Below are 13,408 nucleotides of genomic sequence, written 5' to 3' on the forward strand. Positions count from 1 at the left end.
TACAGAGCCTTGGGGCCCCAGGCTGTCCTGCATAGACCACAGTAGTGCATCTGTTGACCGCTGTACTACATCTATAGACACTACATTGGTCTACAGATGCATTCAAGTGGTTTACAGATGCACTCGAGTAGTCTACAGATGCACTAATGTGGTCAACAGATCACAATAGTGGTCTGCAGTTGAGCTAAAGTGGTTTACAGATGCAATAGAGTGGTCTACAGATCACAATTGGTCTGCAGATGTGCTAAAGTGATGTACAGATGAACTAGAGTGGACTGTAGTGCATCTGTTGACCACTGTACTACATCTATAGACATTACATTGGTCTACAGATGCATTTGAATAGTCTACAGATGCACTAATGTGGTAAACAGAACACAACAGTGGCCCACAGCTGCACTAGAATGGTCTACAGATCACAACAGTGGTCTACAGATGCACTACAGTGGTCTATAGATGTAGTACAGTGGTCTATAGATGTAGTACAGTGGTCAAAAGATGCACTACTGTGGTCTATGCAGGACAGCCTGGGGCCCCTCAGGCTCTGTAATAGCTTGCCCCTACACATCAGAGCTGCCCAGTAATCAGTCTTTACCTGCCTGATCTTTAGAGACTGGCAGTCCATGATCTTCCTTTACTGATGCTAATGTTTTGCTTTTGTTTATTTTGATATTCTATGCTATTTATATTGCATTGTTATGTCTTGTCTATTATTGTTAACTGTACAGCACTTTGGGTGACCTGGTCAAGTTAAATGTGCTTTAGAAATGTGCTTTTAATTGTGTTGAGGTGAGATGCAGTGCAGTGGTCTAGATAGATAGATAGATAGATAGATACCTATTTTCCTCCACACACATCGACATTGCTACCCTTGCCTGGAATCGAACCTGGGACAACCAGGGGCTCTGGTTCCCCAGGCGGGCTCCCCAACTATTCAGCTATAGCCTACTGTCCCTATAAAGACACTACAGTAGTTAATGTATGTGGTCTAAAACAGATAAACATTTTATACATATTTACATATTTTACTGGATTCAAAAAACGGCATGGTTCTTACCCAACACTGCATGTGATTGTCCTAAATTTGGCATGTCTGTACAGGGGAGGCTTTCACACATTTCCGTTCACATAAATCGAGGTGAAAGCTCGATTGTCCATTTGGAAATTGGTGATGTCCGTTTATCCCTTGCCAAAATGTTGTCCATCTTTGAATCAATAGGCATTTACCTGTCAGACAAGGTAGCATGACAAGGTTGGTTCCATTGGAAACCTGAGGTTGTCTAGAATCAAATCTTGGCATGAAATGGTATTTTGGCATGACATATCATGCCAAAATAAAACAAGATAGGGTAATTTGTCTATGCATATCATTTAATTAAGATACACGCATATTTGATATTGTTTGCAGATATCCAAGACTGTAGGTAAAATTAAAACCTGGCACTGTATTTTGAATTGGGGATGGGATGTGTGTATCAAGCACATAAAGCATTCATATTAACAATTTGAAGAAAAAAAAAATCTCCCTCAATGCCTCATGCCAAAATGAAACAGACAAATTGGACATTTGTCTCAGAAAAATGTAGTTAAGACCTTATGTAAATCCGCCTATTGAATTGTCTGCATTTTAGCTTTTATTTGAGTATTGATGATCCATAAATGTACATATGTCACTAGCCATCTCCCTCAATGCCTCATGCCAAAATGAAACAGACAAATTGGACATTTGTCTCAGAATAATGTATAGTTAAGACATTATGTAGATTTACATTCTCTTTTTTGCATTTGCAAAGATTCACTATAGCAAACACTATGCAAGAATAAACATACATGTGTCAATATTTCAAGTGGGGAACATCAACATTTGTTTACTACACATCTTGAAGATTGTAAAAATGCAAATGTTAGAAAAAATATATCAATAGGGTGCATGGGGGAGGAGTTTGTTGTGATCCAGTTTAGGCGAATTTTAACTTTTTGTTGTGTTTATTTGGGTTTTAATGCACTAAACATGATGGAACCATATCAAATCTGTATATCAATCAATTCATCTTGCAAAGACAAACATAAAATGGGGTGAATGGTTTCTGTCGGATGTATGGTTCAGGAGCTATGTTGATTTAAAGTTATTAGTTTTCACAGCCAAAAATCCAGGACGGACACAACATATGGTAAAAAAAAACATATATGGGACAATAATTGGATCTGGGAACATCAAAATGTATTAACTAGACACCTTAAGGATTCTAAAAAGGTAGGTTAGAAAAATATATCTTTTGGTGCGCGGGAGGCCTATCTTACAGACATAGAGCAGAACTATTATCATCATTGCTAGTAGTATAAATATAGAGCTCTATCTTAAAGACATTAGAACAGAACTATTATCATTGTTAGTTTCCAAACCCTAACCCTAACCCTTGTCCTGCTGGGAGGTAGACTAGTACCAAGTGTACCTTGTGCTACTTTGCATGCTGGGAAGTCTCCTCAGCCACTAACAATCTTGATAACAATAAGAAAGTCACTCACACTCTCCAGTCACACTCTCTGTTCTGCATTTCTCTCCTCGCTGGCTTGCGCAATAATTTTATCTCAACGTGCATATGGCATTGATCAATAACATTATTCAGACCATGCGGAAGCCAGTTTTTCACTTTGCCCAAATTCAAGCTGTTTTATTGGGCACTTTTAACTCTACATGCAGAGTTTTCATCGTTACTGCGGCCACAAAGTCTGTTGTCACCATTAGTCTCCAAGATCAGCCTATGGGATCATACGGAAGCTGCCCTCCCACCTCGCGATGCAGATGCCTCAGAGCCGAAGGCCTATCACTCTACACTCATGGGCTGTGTTGTCATGGTTACGGTGTACCTGCTGGCTATGGGATTGGGCTCGGCTTATGACAACAGTAGCACTAAGCTGAGGCAGATCTGCCTCACAGCTACAAAGTTGTAAAGATGTCGAGAACTTTCATTTAGGAACTCTGTCCACACACAGCCTTTTATGATAACTTTCACTTAGGAACAGTCCACATACACAGCCTTTTATGCAGCAAATCTTTTCACGGCCCTGTCCCGTCCTGCGTCTCATGAAGGGACCGGAGCATCACGGAGGGTTAGATTTTCACCCGTGGTGGGAACGGAGCATCGCGGCATGTTAGATTTTCACCCGCGTTGGTTTTACTGAGGGTAGGGTTAGGTGTTTACATTGACATTATTAACCTAAATAATTAATGAAACCTTTGATCTCTATAATAGTTAATTTATTAACCTAAATTATTAATGAAACGATAGTTGATCACATGAACACAAATAGCCTACAAGTCTTGCCATCGGATGAAGATTCAGCCTGGATTATAATACACTATTCCACATTCCCAGTGGGAATTAAAGCATAACTTTAATAGGAGTCAATTAATCCAATGATTAATGTATTTTAATCATACATCATAAAATGAGCAAATCAATAGGAATCATGTGTCACACACATGCTTGTCAGATATGTATTAGAAGTTATCAATACAATAAAAACCAAAGGTTTCATCCATCTTAGCAAAGACATTAACTACAAAGTAATATATTCAATACGATTTGTATAGTAAAGGAGCAACATGATCAGTAAGCTATATGTAAATGTATAATGTATAATGCAAATAAATGGTGCTTTAAATGATCAAATAATACCATTAATAAAGCTATATATGCATGCATACATAAATGTAAATGTAAAGTTAAAGAGAATAGTTTCAGTGAGAGGTTGTATTCAAGAGAACAACCTTTGAACTAAATCCACTTTTTCTGCAATAAAAACACATCTTCCACCTTCACCATTTACACCAAACATTGGACAGGACGATTTCCCCCTTAAAAGTCTATTAAAATTCCCCACCAGATTCCCCTTTCATTCACATTCACCCTAACATAAAGACATGAAATAGCAGATTATTGATTCAAGTCCAGGTCAGTGTGAGGTGTGTCCAGAGCTCTGCGTAGGTTCTGCCAGAACAGTCCAGGGTGCTGTCCAGCCTGGGACCAGCTCAGGTAGGTGTGTCTCTTCACCAGCCTCCTCATGTGATAGTAGGGAGACAACTGGTAGGCTGGAATGTCCTCCAGAAACACCAGGATCAATACGTCCTTCTGTTCATCAAACAGACGGTAGCTGCACACAGGAGACCAGAGGACAGTTACACTCAGTCTAGTTTCATTTACACTTATTTACTACCACTTGCATTAAAAAAAACACACATTTACTATTTTCTGTAATTAATGCTTTTATTAACCTATTAATTAATGTTTTATTTACATTTAATGAAGTTTATAGTGTGACACTGCCACATAAAATGTATGTCTTAAAGGGCATATATTTCCTGCCCATGCCATGAAAATGTAAAACAAAATAAAAGCAAATCAATTGTGTTGCCTTTTTCACATTTGTAAATGTGGTCCTCATATTCTTTCATGGATTTTACAGAGAAACATCAGAGAAATGCCACCCCCACCTGGCCATCTGGAACTCTCTAGAGCACCATTCACTCTCCAGGTAATGATGGCTGATCACACAGATGGTCTTTCTGCTGCCATAGATGGCATCTGCAATGTTCTCTATGATGGGTTTACCTGGAAACAAAATATACAGACATTATTCAGACCACATTTAAAACTATTTCACTTCTTGAGAAGCAGATAGATAATAGTATCAGAATTTCTTTCCAGACTGAGAGAGGTCCTGCTTACAACCGTTAAGGAGAGAAATATTTATACAACAATAGTATTACTTAGAGACAGAGAGGTTTGTACCTGGTAGGAAGTCTCGGTGGTGCAGACAGAGTCTCCAGCCCTGCTCTCCCTCCAGCACTGGAAGCATTTCTCTGCAAACCCAGAGCTCATCGTGAACGTTGTAGGAGATGAAGGCGTCGTAGCGCTCAGGAGACCCCCTCTTTCTTTCCTTGGCATCATAAAGGAAGGCCAGGAAGAGGTAGTAGGTATAGAGAAGATGTAACCTCAGGAAGTGGTAGGTGAAGGATGTGAGCAGAGTTAGCACAATCACACAAGTGGAGGAAATGAAGTAGATGAAGCTATTGTCCACCAAACAGGAATGATAGTCAAAGTCCAGAAACCTGGTTCCCTTTTTAGCCAGAGGAAAGCCACAAGTGTACTGGTGAGCAAACACTACCTGTGTCAAATTGTTGTTCAACATCCACTGCTGAAAGTCAGCATTAGAACAATCACAAGCTAAAGGGTTGTCAGCCATGTTAATATACTTGAGAGCAGGGAGAAACCTGAACACAGAGACATTGATCACCGTCAACTCATTCTGGGTCAGGTCCAGCCAGGAGAGTTTTGTCAGATTGGCTTGTGTCAGGAAATCCAGGGACATCAGATTACAGTTTATTAAGGAAAGAGTCTTCAGCTGTGGTACATGTTTAAATGAGTCTTGGTCTGGTGGTTGTACAATATGTATAACATACATGTGTTCCAAATGTTTCATATCTGAGATCTTGTCCCATATGAGAGGGATAATAAATGGAACATCGTATTCTATTGTTAAGCTCTTCAGGTTCTGCAGTAAGGTGGTATTATAGTTTTGCCATTGTAACTCATGAGGAGGTGAAGATGTCATTTCTAAGGGTTGATACAAATGTAGACTGAGTTTTTCAAGTTCATCTAGTCCTTCAAAATACTTGTTGTCCCAATAAGAATAATACGCATACTCCATTTCTAATTGCTAGAGTGATTTCAGACTCCTGAATGCCATGCTGAGCTCACTAATTAAATTGTTTTTCAGAGTTAGAACCTTTAACTCATTAAGATGTTGAAAAACACATGGTTTGAGTCCATGTATGTAGTTGTTATCTAGATAAAGGTCTGTGAGTCTGGTTAAATTTAAGTCTGAGCATCTTAAATCCAAAATACAATTGTGACGCAGGTCAAGGATTTGAAGCATGGAGAGATACTTAACATCGTCTGGCACTTTGGAAAGCTGGTTGATTGCCAGGTTTAGCTGACTCAGTTGATTCATTTGTTTTATTGAATCCTTAGACAGTTTAGTCAGGGAATTATCTGATAGATCCAGGATGGTAAGCTGAGTACAATGTGACAGTGTTTTACTAAGGGTGTCATTGAAGTTACCCCACAGTGTGAGTGTCCTCAGTGTGGGTATTTTGCAGATATTATTTAAGAGATCTCTCTCTATCCACACATCATGTGAAAAGAGATGTAGGTTCTCCAGTGAAACAAGGCTCTGTAGAGCCTTTCTGATGGAGTTACAAGACATAACGTTACCCGACAAAAATACAGTAGTTATATTCCTCAGAACATACTTGTCTGGTATGTCCCACTCCCATCCATCATTAGCGCTGATGTCCAGAAATATTGTGTTTAGATGTGGAAATACAGCTGTTGTGATGCTAAACTTTTTTATAGAACGTGATGTCACACCGAACCACGTGAGCTCAGAGGACATGTTTAATGGCAGATCTTTTGACTGAAAATAATCTAGCTCATCAGTTTGGATGTCCAGAAACTGTACGCTTGGTAGTTTTAAGATGGTGATGATATCTGTAATTTTATTGGACACCACACTTAGTGCCTTTAAGCTGGTGAGTGACTGGAAGGCAGCAGGGTGGATGGACGTGATATTGTTGTAATCCAAGCTCAGCGACAAGAGGTTAGACAGTCCCTGAAACATATGTTCTGTCAGTGTTGTTAGTTTGTTAAAGGGCATATCGAGCATTTTAAGTTGCACCAAAGGGACAAATGCCCTGTCATCTACATGAGTTATTAAATTAACCATCAGAAACAAATGTGTGAGATTTGACAGATGGTTAAAATCTGTCCTGTTTATCTTTTGGATTTTATTGTCCTGTAGTGATAATGATATAACGTCTCGGGGAATGTCGTCTGGTATGTTAATCAGATAACAACCATCACAGTTCACTGAAACACCATCGGTGACATTGTCAGAGTAAGAAATAGTGCAGTCTTTCTTGTAGTAAGCGAGTATGAGACTAAGATGAAGCGTGAACAACAGAAATAAGAAGGGGAAACAATGGCAGCTTCCTGTCTGTAGCATCATGGCTGTCTTCAGGGTCAACTGTCAGGTACTTTTGGTGGAGTAATTCTGCAGTGGACACTGGTTGGTGACAACACTGTTCAGCATTGATGACCTAAAGAGGATACAACAGTAAAACAGTTACAGTACACATAGCTTTTATTTGATCTGTAACTCTACATAGATTCTACGTCTATATTCCACATGTCTCATGTTCCCTTTAAAGGACTATAGCATCATGTGTGGACAGACCTGTCCCATGTCATTGTCATCTGGGACTAACCTACAATAACTGAACAAGATGGGACATTCAAATGTAAACTTTCAAATGAAGCTGTACACAGATGAACCCTCAAAAGGTTGTATAGAGAACTTCTCCATTCAGCCTCTTTCACAGTCATCACGTTAATGTTTCATTCTTATCAAATGATGTCTTAGGACAATAACAAATTAAATATAAGCCTATACACCATGTCATACTATTTATACTCTTTCCTATTAACCACTGTGTTGCTGGTACCCTGTTCCCTTTTTTTTTTTTTTTTACTTTCATAAACGCTGAACTGAATTTACCATTTGGCATCACTGTCTGTCTGTTTGTCTGTTTACCGTCTCCTGAACACACAGGTACTGTGAAATCGTCTTCTATAGCAGTTTGCAATAGAAAAAGAATATACAGTTTCATTACAGTAAAAATCACAGGTACAAGGTCAACTAAAAGGAGATCCGAGTAAGCTTTACGGCTTATTTACAGAGGGACCACTTTATGTATCTCATATAACATTGAAAGACAGACAGATAGAACATAGTACTTTGCATAGGATAACATCAATTACAAAAGCAGAAGACGAGGACGAAAAAAAAAGAGGGGGTGGAAATATTGGGGGCTTATTGGGGGCTTGGGGGCTTGGCTACGGACGACCCCTGTGCTCTAGACCCATTGCTGACGTGCGTGTCCAGCATAAAATGCTGGATGAGTGAGAACTTTCTCAAGCTAAATGAGGACAAGACAGAAGTTCTCATAATAGGTTCTACTGCCCAGAGAGAATCAATAATAAATAGACTTGGTAACCTGGCTAAAGAAAATAACACCTCTGTTAAGAACCTGGGGGTGATCATTGATGCTGAATTAAATTTTAATACACACATTAATCATGTCACGAAGATTGCCTTCTTTCACCTTAGAAATATTGCGCGAATTAGAGCCTATCTGTCGCTGAACGATGCAAAAACGCTGATCCACGCTTTTGTTTTCTCTCGGCTTGATTACTGCAACGCGCTTCTCTCTGGTCTGCCAAAGAAAACAACTGACAGATTACAACTTGTTCAAAATGCAGCAGCCAGAGTTTTAACAAAAACTAAGATAAGAGAACATATTACTCCAGTTTTAGCGTCGCTACACTGGCTCCCGGTTGTTTTTAGGATTGATTTTAAAATTATTTTACTTGTTTATAAAGCTCTAAATGGTCTGGCACCTTCGTACCTCTATAACTGCCTGCATAGATATGTTCCAACCCGCCCACTCAGGTCCTCTAGTGCAGACCTACTTGAGGTGCCAACAATGACATATAAAAAATATGGTGAAGCAGCTTTCTGCTTCTATGGACCGACAGCTTGGAATAAACTACCACTACACCTAAGACAGGCAGCCTCGGTGGATAGCTTTAAAGCACAGCTCAAGACCTATTTCTTTACTCTTGCTTTTAGCTAAATTTTTTAATCCCTATGCTGCTATTGACGTCCGCACGGCTCTGAAATTGTTCTTCAATGTTCTATGCTTTTATTTTTTCTTGCTTTATTGTAATCATTTTACTTATCTCTTTTTTATGTATTTTTTATTTCTATTTTACTTTTTCTCTGTTAAGCACGTGTGCTTCATTTTATGCTCTGTAAAGCACTTTGAGCTGCATTTCATGTCATGAAAGGTGCTATACAAATAAAGTTTTATTATTATTATTATTATTACAAGTCTCGAGTAGCAGCCGCCTGAAGGTGACTTTTCATACCAATTTTGAAGGAGGCTAGGGATTTGCACTCCTTTAAGGTTTGCAGGAGGGCGTTCCACATGTTGGTGGTATAGCAGCGGAACGAATTAGAGCCGTTTAGTGTTACATCTAGGTTGAACATAATTAGTGGAGCTGCCTCTGGTGTTGTGATCGTGGACATCCTTGACCTTTAGGAAGTAGTACTTGCTGGAGGATTTTGTAATACCAATACGCAATTTCAAATGGCTTGCTTGCACCAGGAAAATCCTACTATATTCGCTTTTGATTATGTTGTTTATGTTGTTTATGTTCTTGTGTGTGTGTGTGTGTGTGTGTGTGTGTGTGTGTGTGTGTGTGTGTGTGTGTGTGTGTGTGTGTGTGTGTGTGTGTGTGTGTGTGTGTGTGTGTTTCAATATGAATGGCAGTGCATGTTCCTATGCATGCTGGCTTGTGGTGTTGTTGTTGTTGTTGTTGTTGTTGTTTTTTTGCCATGGATATACAAAATGAGTGGACAATAGGAACACATAAAGAGATAGCCCAGAATGACCATAACAGGTATGTAACTCTGAGAGTTCATTGGAACAAAATGAACCATTGTGGGTCCATTTGGTTCCATTTGTACACTCTCAAAGTTAAGTGGTCCTTGCAAATAAAACATTTAAGAACCACTAGTACTAGAGGACTCCTAATATGCCATAGTATGGTGGTAAATAAGTGTCATATGTATTCTGAAGAAAACCTGGAGACTTTGGAAATTGGGTCTTATGACCAAAATAAAAAACATTATAATGATGTGTAAAAAAAGAAAATCTAAAATGTTTTTCCGCAGCCACATTTGTCCATGTACGGACATATTGATGACCCCTGTTCATGATGGAAGCTACTGAAGTATCCATTGCATATAAAGTTAAACACAAAGAATGTATAGACCTAGAAGTAAAAACCTAGAGCTGGTTTATCTCTTTAACGTTGAAAGGACCACATCTATTACATAAGATACACCACAGAAAAGTCACAACGAACAGTACTTATGAGGATGAATGAATTGTAACATTGAATCCTACCTGAACTCCTAAACGTCAGAGACAACCATCCTTCCAGTGTATACTCAGACAGGAATGAAGTCCATTTGACCACAGCTCAGCTACACCTCAGACATCACATGAAATATGACAAGTAGTGAAAGAGGAAGAACCCTAAAAATGCCAGCCTGGCTGTGGTCAAATGGACGTCCTGCTGTCTGAGGTTCATCATGTGCCCAGACAAAGACTAACGTGTCCGTGGCACGACATGGTTTTGTCTTTGGCACATTTTAGATTTGTTTTGTGTTTTACACAGCATTACAATATTCTTATTTTGATCATAAGACCTGTCAGTCTCCAGGTTCTCCTCAGAATATGTATGATGTGATTTACTATGACACTATGTATGGCAAATTAGCAGTCCACTAGGACAGTGATTCTAAAATAAATATATATTTGCAATGCATATTTCCATAACTGACAGTGTACAAATGGTTCCATTTGTACACTCACAGAGTTACACACCTGTAATGGTATGGCTCTTTATGGGTCTTATCTTGTACACTGCTTTACCCCTTATCCCTAAACCTTTTCTTTTTTCTTTTTTTTTAAATAGTTCAAACAGACGATCTACAAGGTAACACAACGTGTCGATGTATATTGGCTAGCTGAATTATTTTTAAATGTTTTTCTAAATAGTAAAATATGGCTAATATAATTTTAGGGATAAGGGGTGAGGCACATTTGAACATTTGTGACTCAGCACGGCAAACGGCTAGTCATTGGATTTTTGTTTTTTTTACTTTTCACTACAAAATGATATATTGGTTGTGGAGATTGACCCAACAGTTTTGAAGGTATGGCTTATAGAATGATGCCATGCAGAAATTCTAGTTCTGAGATATTCAGCTTTTAAGATATAATTATAACCTGCAATGACCTTTTTTCAAAGTGAGAATGAAAATGTATAAATACTGGAGCAGCTGATCGGTATCTGTAGGCCTACAATCAAATCACCTTGAAGAATAGTAAACTGGCTGCATTAATCTTTGTAGAAAGAACTAGACTTCCTTTTCTCAGCATCCGAGGCTTCTGCCTCTGACATAGAACAGGTTTTACATGTGCATGATTAAACCAGCATGGTGGTGAGCCCTGACCACAGCTCAGCTGACTCCTCACAAACAACATGGCTGGAGAGAAGTGAAAGAGGAATAACCCTAAACATGCAGAAACACTGCACAACTAGGACAGTAACTATATCAATCTTTATCTTGTAAAATAACAAGATCTCAAGGTCAGACTCCACCTCAGCCTTAGGGGTTGACCTAGCCTTGTGATAGCGAGTGAGTCGCTGTGTTGAGCATTGCAAAGGATTCAATAGATTCATGTCGAGCATTGCACTGTGTTGAGCATTGCACTGTGTCGAGCGCCAACTCAGCGCTGTTAGTGGTTTTAAACCAGAGGACCAGAATAGTAGAAGCAAAGAATACTAAGGGTGTGTTCACACATGTAGGTGATATTAATAATCCAAACCTTATCAGAACCTTAACTTATCAGAACTTAATCCAAACCTTATCCAAATATGGATACATTTCCCACAATGCTTTGCGTGAAGTGGGCAGTGACACTGGCGTGATTCAAAACAGCGGCGCAGTTCGGCCAGTGGAGACACCCCTATACTCTATAGAGACGCCCCTCTTAACAACACACACGCATATATATATATACAAAAAAACTGTTAAAGCCTGCACTTGACACTTTTGTGCTGTGCTCAAAATAAACTTGACACTTGTACTGTGAAAGGACTCTCATTTTATTTATCTTCTGTGCTGGGTGTTTTTTTAATGGGTTGGCATGGTACAAAAGAGAAATTAGAAATTAGAACTTTGAAAAGATACAAATATACTGTCTTGTTTTGTTCACTACTAGAAAATGCAGACATACTTAGACAACAACAACAGCCAAAAATGTAATACATTTGTAAAACATGGGCTGTATAGGAAACAATTAAGGAAACCATAAAATGTGAATTAACGTTCATACAGGGATGACAGCGTCCCCACCTGGGTGCCGCCACGGGCTTAGGCCAATCAGAGGCATAGACTACGCAAGCGGAACGTGAGGGGCGTCTCCACTGGCCGAACTGGGCCGCTGTTTTGAATCACGCGTGTCACTGCAGACCAGAGGCTCTGAAGCAGACTACAGGTGTGACCCCGCCCTGTGGGATTCCAGCACGGCCCATTCTGTCCTATTGGTTGGTGGTTGAACCCTGCCCCTTGGTCTCATCAAGCCTTCTGCCAGCAGCTAGGCTGCTCCTAGCAGCTGGCTCTGGCTAGGCGGCTCCCTTAAATCCAACCATAAGGGTAGTGCGGTATCCTATGAAACTCATATTCACCAAATATGGCCATGAATTACTGTATACTTTCTACAGGCTCACCAAATGGTGTTTGCAGGCTTGAGTTGTTGCATTGCTAATTTAGCTGCAGGCATCAGAGTGTAACCATCATTAACATTCCCTTTGTTAATCTAGGAGCTGGGGGCCAGTGGCCCATTGAGGTGTTGATAACCTGTTGTTTAGACGACCATTTGGTTATGCTAAATCTAGTCTCAAGGGAGATGCCCTGCCTGCCTGCCTGTTTCTCTTCTTAATATCTTCTCTCCATGCAACGAAGTTAAGAAATAGTTGAACTCATAGACTTTAAGATACTTCAGTAGCTTAAGGGAAGCTTCCCCTATCAAAACATCCAAACTTCCATAGGGAATGAATTGAACGGAACCTTACCCCCCGCCTCCCCCTAGGTTTTGGAAAAGGGTTAAAACCTACATGTGTGTCCAGGCCCTAAATCTTCCTCCCACCGACTTTCGGCACCTCAGCGTGGTCCAAGTGAACACAGAGGAGCGCTCCCTACCTCTGGTTCAGCCAATCAGAAGCTTCCATGGGCAGGTCTTAACTGTACCGGGAAGCCTTTTGGATACACGTGTAAAAAAAACCACTGACTCTTTGGCTGGGGGTGGGTAGAGTGGGAACTGATCTTCACTTAGTGATGCTGGTGGGTGGGGCCCGATCTGATCCTGACCTGGTACACCTGTAACCTTGCGTCACCAGGCTTTCTCGGGGGAAAGCCTGGTGTTCATTTACAACGGGCGGTTTGATCCGGTCTCGGCAGAAACCACAAGCAGAAGAAGCAGCGTCGCTTTGTTTAGGTTCCTCCCGTTTGTTTCCCCAATCCCTGTAGCCTAGTGTAGTCTTGCCACTTGTTACGAGTTGGATTAAAAGATGCATATAGGCCTACCAAAACAGTGTCCAAATGCAAAACTACGCCGCATCAATGGGTTTATTACGTAGGCCCTAAA

This window comes from Nannobrachium achirus, assembly GCF_963921795.1.
Source record: "Nannobrachium achirus genome assembly, chromosome: 23".
NCBI classification, from domain to species: domain Eukaryota; kingdom Metazoa; phylum Chordata; class Actinopteri; order Myctophiformes; family Myctophidae; genus Nannobrachium; species Nannobrachium achirus.